General features: G+C 43.1%; 1 protein-coding gene across 7 annotated transcripts in view; it reads left to right on the top strand.

Moving 5' to 3' along the window:
* Nucleotides 1–20,111, top strand: part of SULF1 (sulfatase 1) — a gene marked incomplete at its 3' end in the record, with an annotated part of 169,593 nt that overhangs the window by 18,879 nt on the left and 130,603 nt on the right. For 5 of the 7 annotated variants that reach the window (XM_084864354.1, XM_084864349.1, XM_084864352.1 and 2 more), the window contains one exon: nucleotides 15,521–15,616. The exons of 1 other annotated variant lie outside the window; for it this stretch is intronic. Of the gene's footprint in view, nucleotides 1–7,389; nucleotides 7,674–15,520; nucleotides 15,617–20,111 lie in introns of those variants that run through there. One more of the 7 variants, XM_084864351.1, reaches the window with a different exon arrangement.

Raw genomic sequence — 20,111 nt, 5'->3', positions numbered from 1 at the left:
TATACGTTGGTAAAATGTTGTAAAATTTAATAAGAACTGTTTGCTGCCATCGACCTTTCAAACAGAATCTATCTCTGAAAAAGAATCCCCCACTTCTAAAATAGACGTTTGATGAGCGGCAGATGTGGTTCCAATGAACCCTTGTTCAGTGGAACTAAGAATATACTTTTATCTGTAGGAGGCACAGTCCAGAAAAGAGGGGAAGTGACTATGGCATGACCTTGGAGTTGAGGTTGGTCGTGGAGTTTGAATATAGCTATTTACTCCATAAAGCTTCTCTCAGAAGGCAGAATGCAAATGAGCTTGTAATTAATAATTTCTAAGGGTCAGTGCATGCCATATGTGCTGCTTATGAAAAAATTTAGTGTTTCATAATCTAAGAGTGTGTAGAGAAAAGCAATGCAGTGGATAGCCACAACTCTTCGAGTGATGTATGTCCTGGCAGTGATTTGCAAGTTCCACTACTTTGTTTCTCCACCCATTACGGGAAGATGAGATTGTTGTTCAGGAATGACAAGCACTTAATATTTGGAAATGGCTAAATAATGAAGTGCCTGGACTCCATAGAAATTCTGAGGAAAAATGAAGATTAATTTCAAACCAGAATCTAGTATAAACATGACCTTCTTATTGTAAATCTCATGAGTAGGAAAAGAAATTATATCTATAGCTGTGTTCCTAGGACTGAGAATTTGAAAATATATCAGTATTAGGGTGTTTCAAAGCGGGGGAAAAGGATCTGTGTATTATAATCTCTTGTCTGTGGAGATGAGAAAAATCCTTTCCGCCACCTTTAACTGAAAGAATGCAGTTAGTAAAGATGTAAGCGACAGGACTGGAAGAGTCAACTTTTCATTCCTTTGCCTTTAGGCATGGCTACAGTTAAGCCATCTCAGGAAAGAGAACAGCGCTTTGCTCCCAAAAATTTCCAGGTGAGGATGATAAAAATTAAAAAGAGCAGTTGGGAAAGCCCAGGGGGGCCTTAAAATTAATAAAAGTTCCAGCTGATATACTTCCAGTTAAAATTCATTTTTATTTACAAATAGCTTGACACTTAGCAAACTTCCGAAGGATGTGGTGTTTGGCAGTTGTTCTCTGAAAATTCCATTGGGTATTAGTACTAACGTCTGGTCATTGTTTGGTTCACCTCCTGGCCATCTCGTTGGTGAGAGAGGGAGACCTACTCTAGGGTTCTAAAATGACCAAACACAGGACATCTGACACTGGACGCAAGGGGTAAACAGCAGTTTCTTTTAAAAATATATATTTTATTAATTTCTTCTCAGAGAGGAAGAGAGAGTTAGAAACATTGATGAGAGAGAAACACCAATCAGCTGCCTCCTGCACACCCCCTACTGGGGATGTGCCCGCAACCAAGGTACATGCCTTTAACCGGAATTGAACCTGGGACCATTGAATCCGCAGGCTGATGCTCTATCCACTGAGCCAAAACTGTTAGGGCCAAACAGCAGTTTCTTAGTCACCTATACTACCAGCCAAGGAGGGAGGACACTCCATACCATGGAAGGCCACACAGAGGATGAATTCAAGAACAGTGAACAAAAAGGAGCTATTTTGTGCATGCTTTGTAGTAAAAAGAAGGTGAGATGTCCCCATTTTCAGGGGAGCGAGCGATTGGCTTCTTTCAATGACTTTGGGTGTTCAGGGAAGTGAAACCTGTTTGGTTGAAGACCAGCTGGAGTGCTGTAGAGGAACTAGCCAGGTGGGGAGCCTTTTCCACAGGGTGTTAGGTAAAAATAGGAGAAATCACAGGCCTTTAGAACCCTATGAGGCTCCAAGATGTAAAGCACCCATGAAATCTTAGGTCTTACAAGCTTGTCGTTCATACAAGCTATATGGGCTTATAAGTGTTCATGTTCCCTGCCTCTCCTGGACTTCTAAGAGTGATGTCTTTGCACTCCTGTTGAAAAGAGTGAAAGGAGTCACCTTTGACTGGGCTGATAAATATGGGGGCTTATGCAGTTTTGTAGCAAAAACACTCACAGGCCAAGGGTATGTAATTAGCTAGCTGATTCATGCAGAATTTTTGCTACTTGATTTGACATGAATGAAAGCAGGGCGAGAGACCTAAATCATCCAGACAAATTGCATCTTTAACTCTTTATTCAATTTTAATTTGTCACGGTTGTGAATGTTGACCAACTTCAGACTCACAGCCAAGGGCCATGAAATGGTCGGGCTTGCCTGGGTGAAGGTGTTCCTGCCTCCCACTTTTTAAAAGGAATACTGTCAGGGAACACACCTGGGTCAGACTCTCTCTCACTTTCCCTGTGATTTAACAAGTGAGGAGAAATAACATGGAGAGGCCAGTAGGTTTAGGCAAACCGTGGACATCTGAAGTTAACGTTGGGACTGTTATAAAATCTCTCTGCACCCCAACTTCTGTACCTTTTTCATGAGAAAATTAAACCAGATTAAGGGTTCTTAAATAGTTTTTAGGAGAAAACCCTATTTCAAACAAAATTTAAAGTCATTCTATTAAAACAGGTAGAAGGGAAACTTCCTTATTGGAAGCCAATACATCGAGCCCAAGCCCAAATGACCTGGCCTCCCCCTCCCATTTGCTCCAACCCTATCTGCCCCCTCACTTCAAGATTCCTGAGACACTTTCTTGAAAAGCCCAGGGCTCCTTGGAACCAGTTTGAAAACCAGCAGGTGAGATACTATCGAAGGTTCCTTCCAGCTTTCAGCAGAATGGAGAAAAATCGTAGACTGGAGTGAGACGTATTTGGGTTTAGACTCTAGTTCTGTTACTTCCTAAGCTCTATGTCCAGTTTCCCCATCTGTCAAGTGAAGATATAAGCATCTCTATTGTAGGACAATTCCTAGGTTAAGAATGTACATAAAGCATCTAGTTCTCACCAGAGCCTGCGACCCAGTGGGGACTCATAAATAGTAGCTGTGATAAAGGTTAGGAACCTGACTTGAGCAGAACAAAGTGTGGGAAGATCCTGTACTTGAACTACGACATTGCAATGAAACCCCCTGTCATTCCTGAAGCCCAAACCTCAACAACTTGAGGCTAAAAACTCCTCCTAAGAACCTGAGCTGGTTTTTATTGTTCCAAATTAGTAGGGGGTGGGGAAATGCTCCTAATTCACTGAACATTCTGTATGCCTTGGAGAGCATGTGTAGTCACACCCCAAGTCTCTTAAATGACACGCTGGTCAATCCAACCACCACTGATGGAATGTAAAGCACATTGCTTCCACCAAATAATAATAGGGGAGACGTCAGTAAGAACCTTTTAATACTAAACCACAAGACACTCAGTTCCTAACAGCTCACATTTGCTATTTCACTCCATGTCATAAAACAATTCAGCAGAGCAGCCGTTGTTCATTTGGCGAGCCGCTGCTGTGATAGTCTGCATTTTTTTTTTTTCCAGCAGTGGAGGAGTTCCCCCCAGAAAATGCAGTCCATCCCATAAGTCTGTGATTTCTGAAAGCCATACCTTTGGGAAATTTCCTGGCATTCTATTCAGCAAGCACCACTTTATTCTTCTCTAATGTGCAGTACAGTAAATGCCAACATTCCTGCTACCCTCACCACCTTACATCCTAAAGGGAACTGACTCAAAGTTTAGAATCCCTTCGCCACCAAAGTTTATTTATATTTTTAAATCTTTATTGTTGAGAGTATTATAGATATTCTCTTCTTCCCCCCTGATCGCCCCCTTCCACCCAATACCCACCCCTGCCCAAGCCTTCACCATCCTATTGTCTGTGTCCATATATGCATATAAGTTCTTTGGTTAATCTCTTCCCACCCCCCTCTTTCCCTCTGAGATTCATCAGTCTGTTCTATGTTTCCATGCCTCTGGTTTTATTTTATTCATCAGTTTATTTTGCTCATTAGCTTTCTTATTTGTTTATTTTTAATTTTAGGTTTAATTGTTGATAGATATGTATTTATTGCCATTTTATTGTTCCTTTTTTAAAATTTCTTCTTCTTCTACTTCTCCTTCTTCTTCCCAGCTGCTTCCTCTTGCTGCTTTTAAGATTCTTTGTCTTTAACTGTTGGCATTTTAACTATGATGTGTTTTGATGTGGGGCCTCTTTGAGTTCCTCTTGTTTGGGACTCTCTGTGCTTTCTAGACTTGTAAGTCTATTTCTTTTACCAGGTAGGGAAAGTTTTTCGTCATTATTTCTTCAAATAGGTTTTAAATAGCTTGCTCATTTCTTCTGGCACCCCCATAATGGGAATGTTGGTATACTTGAAGTTGTCCCAGAGGCTCCTTACACTATCATCATATTTTTTATTCCTTTTTCTTCTTGTTTCTCTGACTGGGTGTTTTTTGCTTCCTCATATTTCAAATCATTGATTTGATTCTTGGTTTCCTGTACTCTACTGTTGAATCCCTGTCAATTATTATTTATTTCAGGTAGTGTATGCTTACGGTAATTTCTGACTAGTCCTTTTTCATGTCTTTGAAATTCTCACTAAGATCATTGAAAGTCTTATTAAGTCCCTTGAAGCTCTCATTAAGATCATTGAACAATTCTGTTTTGAACTCTGTATCGAGTAGTTTGCTGCTTCCATTTCATTTAGTTCTTTTTCTGGAGATGTCTTCTGTTATTTCATTTGTGACATGTTTCTTTGTCTCTGCAGTTTGGCTGCTTCCCTGTGTTTGTTTCTATGTATTAGGTAGAGCTGCTATGTCTCCTTGAATTAGTAGAGTGGCCTTGTGTAGTAGATGTCCTGAAGGGCCCCTCAGCATCCCCAATCACCAGACCTGGGCACTGTAGATCAGTAGTCATCAACCTTTCAGACCTCACAGACCACCAGTGGTCCATAGAATACCGGTTGGCAACTGCTGCTCTAGATATCCCTGTGTGGACTGTGTGCACAGGATTATTGTAGTTGAGCCTTGATTGCTGTTGGTGTCATTGAGAGGAATTGACCGCCAGGCCAATTGGCTGTAAGGAACAGCTGTACCTACAGTGGAAGAGCTGCTATGCAGGAGATACCCCTATGGGGCAGGACTTGCTTCAGTGAGGCTTTGACGTATACTGAATGTGTTGTTTATGGATATGTAAAGTTGTAATCTGGTATGGTCTGAAGCTATACATAGAGTGCACTAGCTCTGGAGCCTCCCTGGAGGTGCACAGTCAGCCACTGCCTGGGGTCACCAGGCAGAAGCTACAGGGTGATTTGCAGACGACTGCTACTTGTTTGGGCTTAGAAGTGCCCAGGCAAGGCCAAGCTGTCTTGGGCTTCGATTGTTAGGTATGGGGCATGTTGATGTCAGCTGCTGCTTGTTTGAGAGATTTTAGCAAAATCTGAAGCCTGAGAAAGGACAGGCCATTCATATGGAAAAGCCACTGTATACAGCTTTGGTGGGGCTGTAAATTGGATGGCGCGGGATCTCAGGGAGTCACCAGGGTGGGGTGAACAATGTGAGCCAGGCTGATGGAAATTCTGATTTGGTGGCCAGTCAGCTCTCCAACATGGGGAGGTCTCACCTCCAAGCATCACTGTCTGGGAGGAAGCCACCCCCGAGTTCTTGCTCCAATGTCAGACAATCCAGTTCCTCCCTGTGTGTGCCTGGGTCTGCCTGAACTGTTGCTTCTATGCTAGAGCTCAGAGGGAGTGTGTGGGTAGGTTCATGTTCTCACCCTTTAAGAGGAACTACCTGGGTCTCAAGCAGTCTCTGTGTAACTCAGTCACAATCCCCACTGGTTTTTACAGACTGAAGTTACAGGGAGTTCTTTCCCCAGCTCTGGAACCTTGGGCTGGGGGACTGGTGTGGGAATGGGACCCCTTGCTCTTCATAGGAGGCCTCCATAGCCCAGATATCCCTCCTGATTGAAAAAACCCATACATGGGTATTGGACTAAACTGTTCCATGCCTCCATCTCTCCTACCAGTCTCCATATGCTTTCTTCTTTACTTCTCTAGATGTAGGACTTCCATTCAGTCATAGTTCAGGCAGTTTTAAATGATGGTTATTCTATACTTTAGTTGTAATTCTGATGTGGTTATGGGAGGCGGTGAGTACCTGCATTTACCTAGGCTGCCATCTTGGTTCTTCACCACCAAGTATAGATGCTCCTTGCCACGTTTTATAAAGCTTTACTATTATTTTTTTAATTCACGAGAAGTTGTAAACACACACAAACATGAAGAATATCACAAACCCCCCCATAAGGCTATAGCACAGTGTCAACATCCATACGTCACTACCACGTGGCGGCTTTCACCTGAGTCCAAGGAGGTGACATAGAGCCCCTTTCACTCCAAGAACGATGGCCCGGGTGATTTCAGGTTGACTGTCAGTTAAACTCAGCCTACACACATTAAGCACCAGCTTTAGGCAGACCCCTGGAGAATCACTCAGGCTCCCAAACCTCTGAAGCTAGACACCAGGTGAGCAATTACACCAGAAAAGCAGAGTCAGCAGGGAAAAAGAGAAGGCATTTGGGAAGGCTTTTGTGGGAAAGATGGGATTTGAACTGAACTTCGAAGGAAGTGGGAGTGAAGGCATTCCTGGCGGAGGAGGGGGACGTGAGGAAGGGTGGGAGGTCACTGCTGGGCCATTTGGAGACTGCCTCCTATTTGAATGTGCCCCGGTAGGTGAGGCAGCAGGAAGTCAGTGTGGAGGCCAGTGGAAGCTTTGAATGCCAGGAGGAGGAGGTTCCTTGCTGTTGGGGAGCAGTGCCCAGAACAGGGCAGGATAATAATAATCTAGAGAAAACAGGAAGTCCACGGTTGGGGCGGGAAGGTAGCAGAGGTGACCCACGGTCTGGGGAAAAGAACCCTTCTCCTGGATTGTTGCTGCCACCAAGAAAAGGGCAGAGACAGATGGAGGACTGAAATAGAGGGCTGGTCCTGGCACCAGGAACTCCCTACCAACCGTCATTAAGAAAACTGGAGACCTGGAATCCAGAGGAGCGGCAGAAGCACCTGGTCTGACTCTAAGAAACATCCGTGTTTACTAAGCACTTGGTGTCTGGAAAGCCTGCCTTTCCAAATACCAGGTCTTCCTCATCTACTCCATCCTGCCACAGGCAGCTACTGTGTGGGGCGCGGGGGCGGGGGCGGGGGCCCGGGCAGGACCGTGTGCCGGAAACCCAGCTCTTTTCCCCCCTCCCCTCCCCCAGCAGCCCTCCCGCCGGTCCCCCCTGCTGCTGCGGCCAGCTGCAGCTCCCTGTTTGTTTGCGGAGGTTTGCATACGCAGATTGAGTTGCCTTTTTTTCCAGTCAGTTCAGCAGTGTGTGTCCCGAAATTCACCCCCAGTGCAACTTCTGCCTCTGCTCCTCCTCTTCTTGGAACTGCCCTTTGTTTGGCAGCCCTGGTTCTACGGGGGTGTGTGATGATGATAATCCTCCGGCTTATATAACTCCCTTCATCTCGCAAGCCCTTGGCAGACTGTCCCGCGTGAAGTTTGGGGCCAGTGTCAGGCCTGGTGGCTATAGCGGCAGATAGGAAACGCCAGCCTGAGGCCCAGGGGCCAGGGGGGCCAGGAGGGAGGGCAGCAAGGGTCAGAGGCAGGCCTTCCTGGCTCCTGTTGCAGGGAGGTCAGGGGAGATAAGAACAATGACTCTGGCCTTCAGGAGGAAGGCGGTCCCGCTGCCACCTTCTCTCTGCTGCTCGGCAGGCTGCCAGTGGCCAGAGCGTGTCCTCTGGAGAAGATTTTGAAGGCAGCCCTTGTAAGTATGATACTCTGCTTTTTCTTTCTTTTTTTAAAAAATAAATATATTCTGTTGTTGTTGTTTTTTACAGAGAGGAAGGGAGAAGGAGAGTGATAGAAAGATAGAAACATCGATGAGAGAGAAACATCGATTCAGCTGCCTCCTGCACACTCTACTGGGGATGTGCCCGCAACCAAGATACATGCCCTTTACCAGAATGGAACCTGGGACCTTTCAGTCCGTAGGCTGACGCTCTAGCCACTGAGCCAAACCGGTTAGGGCTGCTTTTTCTTTAAAACCGAAGGAAGCAGACTTTCCTTGCTGTCTGGTCCATTTCATGTTATTTATTCACTGCAGTCGTTTCCCTCATTCATATTCTTAGATGATGGAAAGTGTTTGGGGCCAACGTTCTCCACCCAATTGGATCCCTCCTAAAAATCACAGGAGGAGTCTGAGGTTCCTGTGATAATTCAGTAAACCAAATAGCACCCAGGGGAGGGGCTGGAATTGGCCCCTCTCTCGGAGTCCTGGGGGGTGCCTGACTGCTGTACACACGTCTGGCCTTAGAGAGGAGCCTTGATTGTTCACCTGGCTCGATAGGCAACGAGAAACTGCAACAACTTCGGTCTTCACTTTCCCTGCTTTCATGCTCACAATTTGAGACAAACATACCATCACTGGTGGGAATTTCTTTTCACACTATGAAATAGACGCCACTTCTTGTAGGCTTGAATCTTGCACCGGCTTGTATAAACTCTATAAAACGCTGTAACGCTAGCAGACCTGTGAATTGTTGCGTTTTTCACTGCCCTAGCCGAAGGGTCTGAAAACTAAAAAAACGTGGACTGGCAAAACCCATCATTTTTAGCTGTGCGTCTGCAAAGGATGCTGAATTAACAGTAATCTTCTCGGGGATGATGCGCATTGCTTTGAGAAACTGTCTTCCAACAAAAGGGGGATTTAAAAACTCTTGAATCATCCTGAGCAAGGTAGTTTCTACACACTTAGGGAGTATGATTTGCTAATTGAACAAGCCAAGGAATAAAGTTCTGTTTTGGGGAGTTGTACAATTTGCCTTCATAAAACTACAGTTGTAACTTTGTGCACTATGAGATATAGAAAATTACTGTCTTTATTTCAGGAAAGGAATATAATTTGGTAATAATATAGAAACGCAAGACCTCTCACTTTTAGTAACACAAGTGCTATGATTAATGCACTGAGCTTTTTCTCTTTAAACAGATGTGCAAACTACATATAATGTATATATGTGTAGGGGGGGTGTATTTTTTTAAATTATCCTGAACTCTTCCATTTGCTGAATTTGTCTAATGCTTAGTATTTTACATGATAGCATAATATCCAAAATGGACCAAGTAGGAAGATTTCCTGTCAAGTTTCAGAACGCAATAGTTATTTTTTTAATTATTTACCCAATAAACATGGGAAACCTAATAATATTATGTCTCTGTTTAAGAGTCTGTTTACATGACATTTCCACTTAGAATTCTCTGGGGACTTCCAAGAAATCCTAAGGCATGATTAAAGTTGAAAGTGAGCCTGGATTCTAGTTGGTTTTACCCCTAAATTTAAAAGTGATCTGTCAACACTAAATTCTATACTCTAGCTAATTTAATAACCAAGATCAGCCACATAATCTCAACGTTAGCCTTAAAGGCATACTTGGTCATAGTAGAAAGAGCACAAACTCTGATGGGATCCAATCTGAGGCTTGTTTTTGCCATCATCTGGTTATATGACCAGCAGTAAGATGTTTAAGATTTTCAGCCTCAAGTTTCACATCTGTTAAATAAGATGAAGACTATTGACCCCAACGACAGGATTGTTGAAAGGAATAAAAGAAAGTAATATGTATAAGAATCCAGCACAGTGTCTGAAAATAGCAGCACTTCAGTCAATTTTCGGGCTTTCTCATTAACTATTTTTTCATCTTTGGTTCAGTTCCTTCATTTATTGAGCATCTACAATGTACTACATGCAATGCCAAGCACTAGCAATTGAATAAGATTAATATCCCGCCCTGCAAGAGGAGACAGGAAATTTTCTTTATTACCTGCAGAAATAGAAGAGAATTTAAGATTAAGCGACAGAGATGAGGCCAGCGTGATGATCTCTCCTAGTGAAAGTCAAGGGAACTGTGACAAAGATGATGTTGATTGTGCGCCTTTTAAAGGATCAGCAGGGGTGTCAAAGGACATTCCAGAGGGGAAGAACTCGGGGAGCAGAAGGTGTGAGAAAGCCTGGGAACGGGACCTGGTTTCAGTTGGTGCTGCAGTATTGAACCTCAGGGGAGGCTGGAGATTTCATCAGGGACCCAATCCAGGGTGTTCTGGCTGCTTAATGCTAGGATGTTTGGACCAATCACTCTAGTAAAACTCCAGCTCATGCATGGGCCAGCTCATGATTCACAAAAAGTTTGTTTTATAGGTTCACGTCTATATCAAAAGCTTAGGCTGAGCCCTAACTAGTTTGGCTCAGTGGATAGAGCTTTGGCCTGTAGGCTCAGGGGGTCCCGGGTTCAATTCCAGCCAGAGGCATGTACCTTGGTTGCAGGCACATACCCAGTAGGGAGTGTACAAGAGGCAGCTGATCGATGTTTCTATCTCTCATCTATATTTCTAACTCTCTATCCCTCTCCCTTCCTCTCTAAAAAATCAAATATATAATATATATATATATATATATATATATATATATATATATATATAATTTTTTTTTAAAGCTTAGGCTGAAATGTAAGTCAGCTATGTCGCTAAGACATTGTTTGGTTCAATAGACTATGTTGTTATTTGATGGTTTGCTTGTCACAAACCCATCCCAGTGATGGAAGCATTATAACATAAGCTCCTAAACTCACCCGGAGTGGGCACTTTCAGGATCACCTCTCAGTGGGAAGACAAGAGAGGACTTTGCATTGGGCTGAGCAGGTGCAGAGCAGACATTATCAATGTTTTAGGTGAAGATTTTATATCGATCATGTACCATCCAGTATGAAGTGTGGGTTTGGCAAATGCGTGAAGGTGACAACACTATAAGGTAGGAGACCGGTTGCGGATTGTAGGGTACAAGTGAGAAGTGCTGAGATCCTCAGCAGGGTAGGTCGACAATAAGCCACAGATCCAGAGATATTTAGAAGGCAGAACATTCTCAACTTGGGAATGAAGGCAAAGGAAACATCTGTGATATTCGTTTGGGCTTGGGCAACGGGGCAGCTATAACAGAATACCATAAAACAAGAGGAATCACAAGTTTATAGAAGAAAATTGAGTTAGTTGAGTTATTGTTGGGTTGAGGTGTCACTAAGAGATTGAAACACTGAGTAAAAATCAAAAACAGGTTTTTTTTTAAAGTATAAAATGGAATATGTCTTGGAAATTTTAAAGAGAAAAGCCGGGCTTTCCCCATTATGCTCAGTGTCCCCAATAAATGTCAATATGCAGGCTCACTGGCCCCTGAGCTTTCATCTTGTGTCCCTGCTGTTGACTAGATGATTTTCCCATTAACTTTTCAACAGGAAGGCCATGTCTGGGGCAGTCTTGACAATAACTATGTCTACTCTCAAAAAAAGTAATTGTTACTTCCACTGAGCCTTCAGAAATGAACAGAGAGTAGGAAAGAAAGCTGGGGGCCATGAGAATATTTATTTATAAAGAGCACATATTCGTAGAGAATGAATATTCATCCAGCCCTTTCCTTAGCCGGCCTTTCTCGCTTCCCTTGAATTGGGGGACCCAGTCAGAGACTACAGTAAAGGAAGTAATTTTTAAGGCAATGCATTGCTTAGCTTACAACCATTTTCTCCTTCTTCAGTGTGAGTAGGAAGTTTTTCCCATGTGCTTGAATGGTGCAAAATAGGAAGTGAAGGGTGGGTAACATTTGCGAATTTCTAAAAGATGACAAATAGAACTTTAACATTTAGAATTAAATGTTAAAACAATAGAAAACAATCTCGTTAGCAGACAGGAAGCTGTGACTTTTTTAAGTCTCTGAGGTCTGATTACTTGATAACCTTAGTTTTCTGATAACCTTACACCCATCTCCGCTCAGCACTTAATCATCTATGGCAAAGCTTCTATCAGATTTCCTGGATTCCAGAGTTCTTACCCCACCTAAACACTTCAAAGCAAATACCATTTATTACAAAGGGGACTTAGTCCCAGACTTCGTGGCTAGTCTCGAAAAGTCATATAATATTCCTTTCTGATGGGTAAACTGTACCAACACATTTACAAATAAATTTAAGAGCCTACATCTTACCTGGAAATATAGAAAGTTTCACCCCTCATCAGAAAGATAGTATTTGGAGAGAGAGAGAAAAAAAAAGGGAGGGGGGAGATAATATTTGGATAAAATCTGAATTCTATCTGGTTTCTGATGGCTCACTTCAAAATTTCCCAAACTCCAGAAGTTATCTTTGGCTCTGAAAAAGGTTTCTATTGTTGGTTAAAATGCTTCCTCCGTGAAACAACAAAAAATGAAGAGTCCCAAAAAGGAACTTTTACTAGCTCTGTTATACAAAATAATCACCAAATATATACTTTAGAATAAGATGAGCTTGCATCATGGGCAAGCTTACTGTTTAAAGAAGGAGCGAGAGACACTTGGGAAATTCCCACCAGCATGGCTGAGAGTAGGAAGAATGTACTGAGCTTCCATATATGGCTCTGGCCATTCCACACTTACAAGTTTCAGCTTCTTAAGCAAGTGCTGCAACTTCACAAGCCTTGTGGGTTTGCTGACATAATGTTTCCTTCCAGGCTGGGTGCTGCCTGGGCCACTGTGCTCCCCACACAGTGAAGAGTGGAGAGGGTGCCGCTGTGCTGGCCCCAGACACCTGAGTTCCGAATCGTTTTTTTTGCATTTTGCTTTATTTCTGAGCTCTGTGGAAAGCTGGAAGCTCCCCAACTCTCTCCTGGGTTTGGCTTCCTGTCCACATGTTTTCTGGTCTCATGTCATTGTGCATGAAGTAATAGTCCCACATGCGTGCGTCGTCACAATGGCAAGATCCGTGTGGTTCTGTGCAGGTTTTCTAATGAGGACATTTTGGACCCTCCACCAACTCCTTAGGGAAGGCAGTTTGGAGCCAGATATTTATTACTTAACAAGGACAAGGGAGCAAGGGCAGAGCGCACTTCTGCAGCAAGACTGACGCCATTTATAGGAGACAATTAAAGGACGACTGCCTAGGAAAAATAAGCTTTTACTTTACACATCCGTGTAAATGTATATGTGCGTACAGCATAGAAAAATGCCTCCAGTTCACGGTTTAAAAATATCAGTTACTGGTTCAGCATTTCCCTCTGAATGGTGCTAGTGTTTTACACTGAGGACTGTTATTTTAGTGACTTTTTTTGCAGCAAAATCTGATGAGTTTACGAAGTTTGAGAGCCAGGAAATGCAGCTCAGTTTCTGAACAACCGAGAATGCCAAGGGAGCTGAGTTCAGCCATCCATTTGCTTTATGGCGTGGGTTCGCAAGTGCTAAGTGCAATAACACTAATACAGAGAGAAGCCAAACCAAACTTTTAAAGTGCGGCTCTTAAACCATCAAGCTTAACTCCCCACCCTATTATCAGCAGGTGAAATTCTGGTGCACACCCACGCTTGGTTATGGATGGTGATGTCAAATCAGTGGGCATACGTGCCAAAGTTTTATAGAATTTTAGAACAGGGAAGGATTTGGAGGTCTTCCAGTCTTTTATTTTACCAACAGAGAAACCGAGACTGGTGAGCTAGTACTCTCTCTCTCTTTTTCTCTCTCTCTCTTTCTCTTTCAACACACACACACTTCTGAGTCATGCGCTGAGTCACTGCTTACAGAAAATATAGGTCTGGCTTAAGATAAAGAAAGGGCAAGTGACCCAGAGCTAGGCCAGTGGTCCCCTGACCCATTTGTGTGGCCCAGCTTCAGAGCCGGGGCCTACAAGTTATCCTTGTTTCAAGAACCGTTCAGGGTCCCAGATTACTTTTTTTGGCCAAAATTGGAGTAAACTCCAAAACAAACCAAGGATCACAGTGTGACTAGGTCCTGACTTCCCAGCGATGCTCAGTCAGTTCATGGAAGTTACCAGGACCGCGTTATAATGAGCGTATGACATGAAGACAAAGCCTGGGGTACAACCCTCGCACTGAGGATCCCTAAGACCTGCCCAGAGAGACAGGTGTTCCCTCACCGTGTAGGCCAGGGAGACTCCATAGGTAAGTGCTACCTTGTGTGGCACAGATTTCAACTTTTTTCTACTGGCCTCGGGTGCTTACAGTGTCACTTCCAAATGTGCATTCAGTTCGGGAGAGCAGGAGGTGCCACGCATAACTGTGAATACCAACATTCCTATGTCGTCCTGGAGCATACTCAAAAAGTGGACATCTATGTGATGCTCATAATAAATTGTAATGTTATCAGAGACATGGAAAAAGAGAATATAAACAGACTAGAACTCATCCACTCCCAAGAGAGAAGGAGCTCAGGGGAGTGATCAAAGGGCCGACTGCGTTGGGCATGCCTGATGACAGAGGATGGCGTAAGCGGGTGGAGGAGTCGAGCTTCTGCTGGGAATGGAAAGAGATGTGATAAGGGTGATGTGGGAGAGAAAGTCCTGCAGCAACAAGCCAGGGCCAGGGAGGCCCTGCTGCAGCCATCTGCTGTAAGAAGCTTCTGGAATAGAGGGAAGGACCTGGAACCGCCCACATGTATCCTGAATCCCAGAACAAGAGGAGATTCCCGGTCTATGTACTGAGGGAAACAATCTCCACCCATTACCTCATTGCCTCTGAGATTCCCCTCGCTGTAAACCAACAGTGAAGAGGTAAATGAATAAATAAATTAAATGCTCTGAATGAAATGCTTTGATATGTACATGGGCAAGAGAAATATTTTTTAAATCTAAAGGAAATTTTGAGTTGTTAGTATTTGTCATTTTTCTTTTCTTGAATAAGATATATCTTTTCTATTTCCTTTTCTATCTCATATATCATATCCACATTTAGATACGATGTGTACATGTTAAAATGGGCTATTTGTGGCAGCAAGATTGCTTCATCAAATCCTTAATGCATTAAAATAGGTGTTTCCTCTTATTCAAACTAAGTTGGCTTTCTTCACTTACATTTTTTCAGCTGCCATAAATGCAGCATAGAAATAAATTTAACCACCTGCAAATGTTTACATTGCTGTTCATCATATAATAGCTCGCATCCACTTTAGAAGATTTTATTATTCAACACATTTTTCTTTAAAATAGATCTTATCATCTAAAATAAGACCTCTCTCAACTTTAAAACCTGGAAGACTTTGTAAACTTTTAAAAAGAAACTCTTTTTTAATTGTTTTTATGAAATCCAGTCAAAGAATAATAAGAAATTAATCTAGCCAAAACCAGTTTGGCTCAGTGGATAGAGCGTCGGTCTGCGGACTGAAAGGTCCCAGATTCGATTTCAGTCAAGGGCATGTACATTGGTTGCGGGCACATCCCCAGTAGGGAGTGTGCAGGAGGCGGCTGGTCAATGTACCTCTCTCATCGACATTTCTAGCTCTCTATCCCTCTCCCTTCCTCTCTGTGTAAAATCAATAAAAATATATTTTTTTAAAAAGGAAGAAATTAATCTAATGGCTAGTCTTCCCCTCAAAGAAAGAATCCAATGGAAACTAATATTAAAGGACTAAATTACCCACAATTCTTCAAGGTTTCTGGCAAGTGATTGTAAAAGGAATCAGGTTGGATGAAGGTTAGAGAATATTATTCCTACTGATGTCCGCCCTTGAAGTTGTGAAAGGGCAACATCTGAAAGATAAGAGAAATCATTGATAAAATGCACTGAAAGCACTTTTGCGTTTCTCCATTGTAGGTGTAAACGGCCACCAACCATCATCTGAAGAAGGTGGATTTGGCAAATTGATATGCAGGCTTTCCAAGACTGAGTAATTACAGAAAACTTTCAAAGGTACTCGAATCAAATATTTATCTCTTGAGTAATTGACCCGAGGCGCTGCTGATTAAACCTGAGCACTCCATGTCCCTTGACAAGGGGAACGGTTCACGGGTGGGCAGTTTCTAAGACACTGAAGAGTCCTGCACCTTCCTGTGGTGTCTTCCTTCTTGGGTGAGAGCTAAAAAGGCCCTTACATGTGGCAGAGCGATGTTGTGAAATTAGTCTTCAGGAATAGCAAAAGAACCATCTGAAAAATGGGTATCTAAAGAATCACATAACTGTATTAACATGTCATGAGCTGTTCAGGAAGCTTAGGGGAATTTGAGGGACCATGAATGGCAGACCAGCTACTCCCAATCATTGGCATTCTCAGGCGTGAGAACTGTATAGTGGTCGCCTGTCTTGTTCTCAGGTTACCTTCACAGTTTCTGGCCTTGGCCATGTTGATATTAGTGCCAAGACTATTGGGGGGCCAGAGAGTGTTATAGAGACCCACCTCGGCAACACAAACCTGCTTGCAGAAACGTTCTGAGGGATGTTGATTCACATGACTTTACACCCCCAAAAGTCTTATCTCACATATTAACATTGAAAGTAGTTCCCTTCCACCCTCTACCAAAACTAACCCAACGGAAGCTGTTGAGTTTCTCTTGATTTCCAACTGCGGCTCTTCAAAATCTTTGCCCTTTGCTTGATTTTATTCAAACCTTGTATGGCTCAGGTTGGCTTGAAAAAGTCCCCTAGTCACTGAAAAGTTCATGAACCTCACACAACACAACAAACAAAACCTCTAACAAGACTGGCCTGAATTTCAGGTTTGTCTTTCAAGAATTTAGCCAACTTCTCTTTCTAATACTTTCAGAATTAAACATTGTGTCTTCAGACTACAAATGGCAAGTGATGACAGGAAATAGCTGAAAGTGTATGGGAGATTGTGGTTAGTTCCTTGACATAAAATCATGATCATTTACAGTTTTTCCATAACTCGCTGAGCTTTGTCCGCAGGTGGTTTGTGGGATCACCAGTAATGTATTTGACGTTGGTTATCCACAAAAAAACAGTGAGAGGAGATAAGTTGAAGTGTAGGTCTCCTTACTTCAAAACTTGAAACAGGAGAGGAAACAATTCCAAAACAGAAACTAACATAAGATACTTGCTTAGGAATAAGGTCAATGAACAGAACTGTGATTTCTTAAGAGTTCTTCATCTTCTAGAGTCAGTTTTCCAAACCTTTTCTTTGTGAACCTCTAGCCCAACACATCACTTTTTCTGAAGGAAAGAAAGAAGATGCCCTTCAAAATCGTGCCATTCAAAATGAACTACATAAGAGTCTGCAACACCCTTCATAGTGGAGCTCCCTGTGTCTTCTCAAGAGGCAGAGGGCACTGAAGCCCTGATTTCTCAGTGCCGTCTGCCTCTGTTTCTTCTGTGTGTGGAGAGGCCACTTTTCTGGGATGCCATGCTGTTTATTACCTGGCCAGTCATCTTTCATTTCACACTTCCCTCCCTTCAGTGGGTCATTTCACCACTTCAAGCGTTATGTGCTTTTCCTTCCTCAGCATGTCCTTATTTTGAGGCAATAGAAATGTGTTACTCTAATACCGGATCAAGTTAGAATCCCTTGTTCTAATTTAACACACCTGACACTTCCTTTTTTCTTAAAAATCTGTGCGTCTCCTATGCGAACAGACTCCAGTCTGCGTTTTCTGGCTTTGGACTAAAAAATTCAAAGTGCGACCAGCTGCCAGCATCAGAGGTCTCTGCCCCTCCTCACCTCTCCTTTGAGAAGGATTGGATAGATAGCCGAGTCCCTCCCCACCATTGCATCTGTATTCACAGACCTACAGTCCTCCCAGTTGGTCATTTCTGTAGAAAGAAATCAGCCTTTCTCTGTGCACACCGACAGGCAGGCATGTCAAATAACAACCACTTTAATGGGCCTTCGGGTTTCAGAATGCTGCTGCCTGCGCATTTTTGACTGCCTGTCTGCTCGTGTCATCTGGGTATGAAGTTCTTTCATTTAATATTTTTCCAGCTTTCAAAACTGCTTACCTGCAGTTCGTTGCACTTGGCCTCATCTCCAAAATACATAACGCAAAAAACAGAACCAGGAGATGTTACAGGCAAATCTCAGAGGCTGCTCCTGACTGTTCGACTTCCAGGAGATAGATACTGTCTTCTCCCAAGCAGAAACAGGTTGTGTTCACAGAGAATGGGGCACCAAAAGGACAACTACATTACACAGCTTGGGGGAGATTTTGAGGGTTCTTGTCAACAATGTTCACACCTGTGGAGCAGTCTGCTATTTTTGTGGAGCCAAGCTGTTGGCTTGAGATACACCTGCCAAAATCTGAATGGCCGCTATTGTTCCTTCTGGACTCAAACATGGCCCTGTCAGACAAGGTTGTTTATAAGGAAATTAAGGTGTTTCCTAGCCCTGTTGATCCCCATTTGGGGTGGAAATTTTTGTCCTAAACCTGCCTTAGCTGTGCCTACTTGGTACATTTTCTTTCTTTCTTTTTTATGTTACTTTAATTATTTAAGTTATACTCAATACATTCATTTCAATTTAAGTGATTTTTTTAAAAATAGTTCACACACTATAATATAAACTAAATGTCATCAAGGAATTGATTTCCGGTGTGGACCCTAAAATCCACTAAAATTATCTTCTTTTTGGTATCCAGTGAGCATTCAGATCTTGGTCCAGAATATTAGGAGCTGAATTGGGATGCACTCAGAAGCAGTCTCTAAACTTTGTGATCACTTCTCATTAACATTTCTCATTAAAGAGGGCAATTTATTGCACAGCATCCTAATGTTAGTTAAGATCATGTATTTGCTGAAAAAGACAATATAGTATCCACCTAATACGTAACTTTTTAGTAAAAGTTCAGAAAACCACACACACAACCCATGCCCATAATTCCTTCCTCTATGATTATATGTTATGTGGAATCATAGAAAATTGCTGCTATCAGACTATTTTTGACCCATAAAAGCAGTAGTTTCATATGGTACCACCAAATGAAAACAATTTTCTTCTGATTGTTTTCATTTACCTTTATATCCAACCTGTGTCGTTTCTGCATTGTCTACGTAATTCATGGGTGAAATTCGTGTGCACGTTCACAATGGTTATGGAACATAATAGGCGCTTTGGCTCTTTTCCTGTAAAAGGTAACAGAAAACTCCGCCTTCCGTCCCTTCCTTCACACAGCCATTCTCCCTGATTGCCTCTCAATGCCAGTTTTTAAACTCGCGAAGACCAGTGTCTTCTCCTGTACCATCCTTTCATCCCTCTGCACCTAAATACTTTCACATGTGAGTCTGCATACAGATCTAAGTCACAAAGCAATCATTGGCGTGCACACGCCTCCAACTCTGCGCTCATGTACAGACACAGAAAAATGGGTCTGATTAGACAATACAGCCACCAAGCCAGCCAGTTTGCGCTTTGAGAAAAACACCACACTCCAATGGGATGAGAAGCATTGTCCCCACCAGGCTGCACATTAGCGGGATCCTCTCCAGTCTCCGCTGACCGAGGCCTACCCCGGCAGATGGCCCTCTCTGTGTGCTCGGGCTGCCTCTAGAATAGAGCTTTGTCTAACAGGGCGAGGGAGCAAACACCAGGGATGAGGACCGACCAGAGGAAAACCCTTTGCTCTTGCCGTCAGGACACATTTGGGCAGGAAGTGAAGAAGAAAATAGCCATTCCCCTGGGGAGGAGGGCTGGGGAGTGGGAGGGAGGGAGCCAGCAGTTTAATTCTGCCGAGAGGGAGAGTTGCCGGGGGGCCAGGATTGTCACAAGTGGAGATCAGGAAAAAAAAAAAAAAAAAGAATGGGATGATGTCATCTTTATCCTGGGACAGTCACGGAGATGAAATCAGGTCACACACAATGGTCTTATTCTATGCCCTGAACCGTAAGTGTTACAAGAGATGGCTTCGGGGTAATGCCTTTTAGGAAGGGTTGAAGGACCCAGCTCACATGAAAAGGGCCCCAAGGCACCTTGAAGAGCCCTGAGGAGGACAGCATCATTCCATCCAGTGCTGAGCGGGTTCACGCTAGGTCCACATTTGTTTAAGGTCACCGGGCCACAGTTTAGGATTTAATTTAAAAAAAAAAAAAAAAAAGGTGTCTGGATTCCTATAACACAATGAATTTCAGGAAGCGGAACTCAACTGCACAGCATGGTATCAGGTCAGATATTTTAAATTGGTGCACTTTTTTTTTTCCAGGATCATTGTGAATGACAATCTGAAGTTAAGGCAGACTATATTTCTCAATACAAAGTTGGCACTTCCTGGGGGGGAAAATAGTGCCTTGTACCATGTGAGGGCACTTTTAGGGCTGATTAAGTCTGCTGACAGAGGAAGCATCTGATCTGTGTTGATCAGAGTTCTTCGAGCCACTGGAGGAAGATATAGTCAGTTTTAGGTTCCTTCCCTCCATGGTGTCCTAGCTTAACCTCATTCATCTACTCAGGTTTCACACGAGGGCA

The sequence above is a fragment of the Pipistrellus hanaki genome (genome assembly GCF_964339955.1).
Source record: "Pipistrellus hanaki genome assembly, chromosome: 17".
Classification (NCBI taxonomy): Eukaryota; Metazoa; Chordata; class Mammalia; order Chiroptera; family Vespertilionidae; genus Pipistrellus; species Pipistrellus hanaki.
The sequence above is the reverse complement of the archived record's forward strand: the minus strand, read 5'-3'. Positions and strand labels throughout refer to the sequence as shown.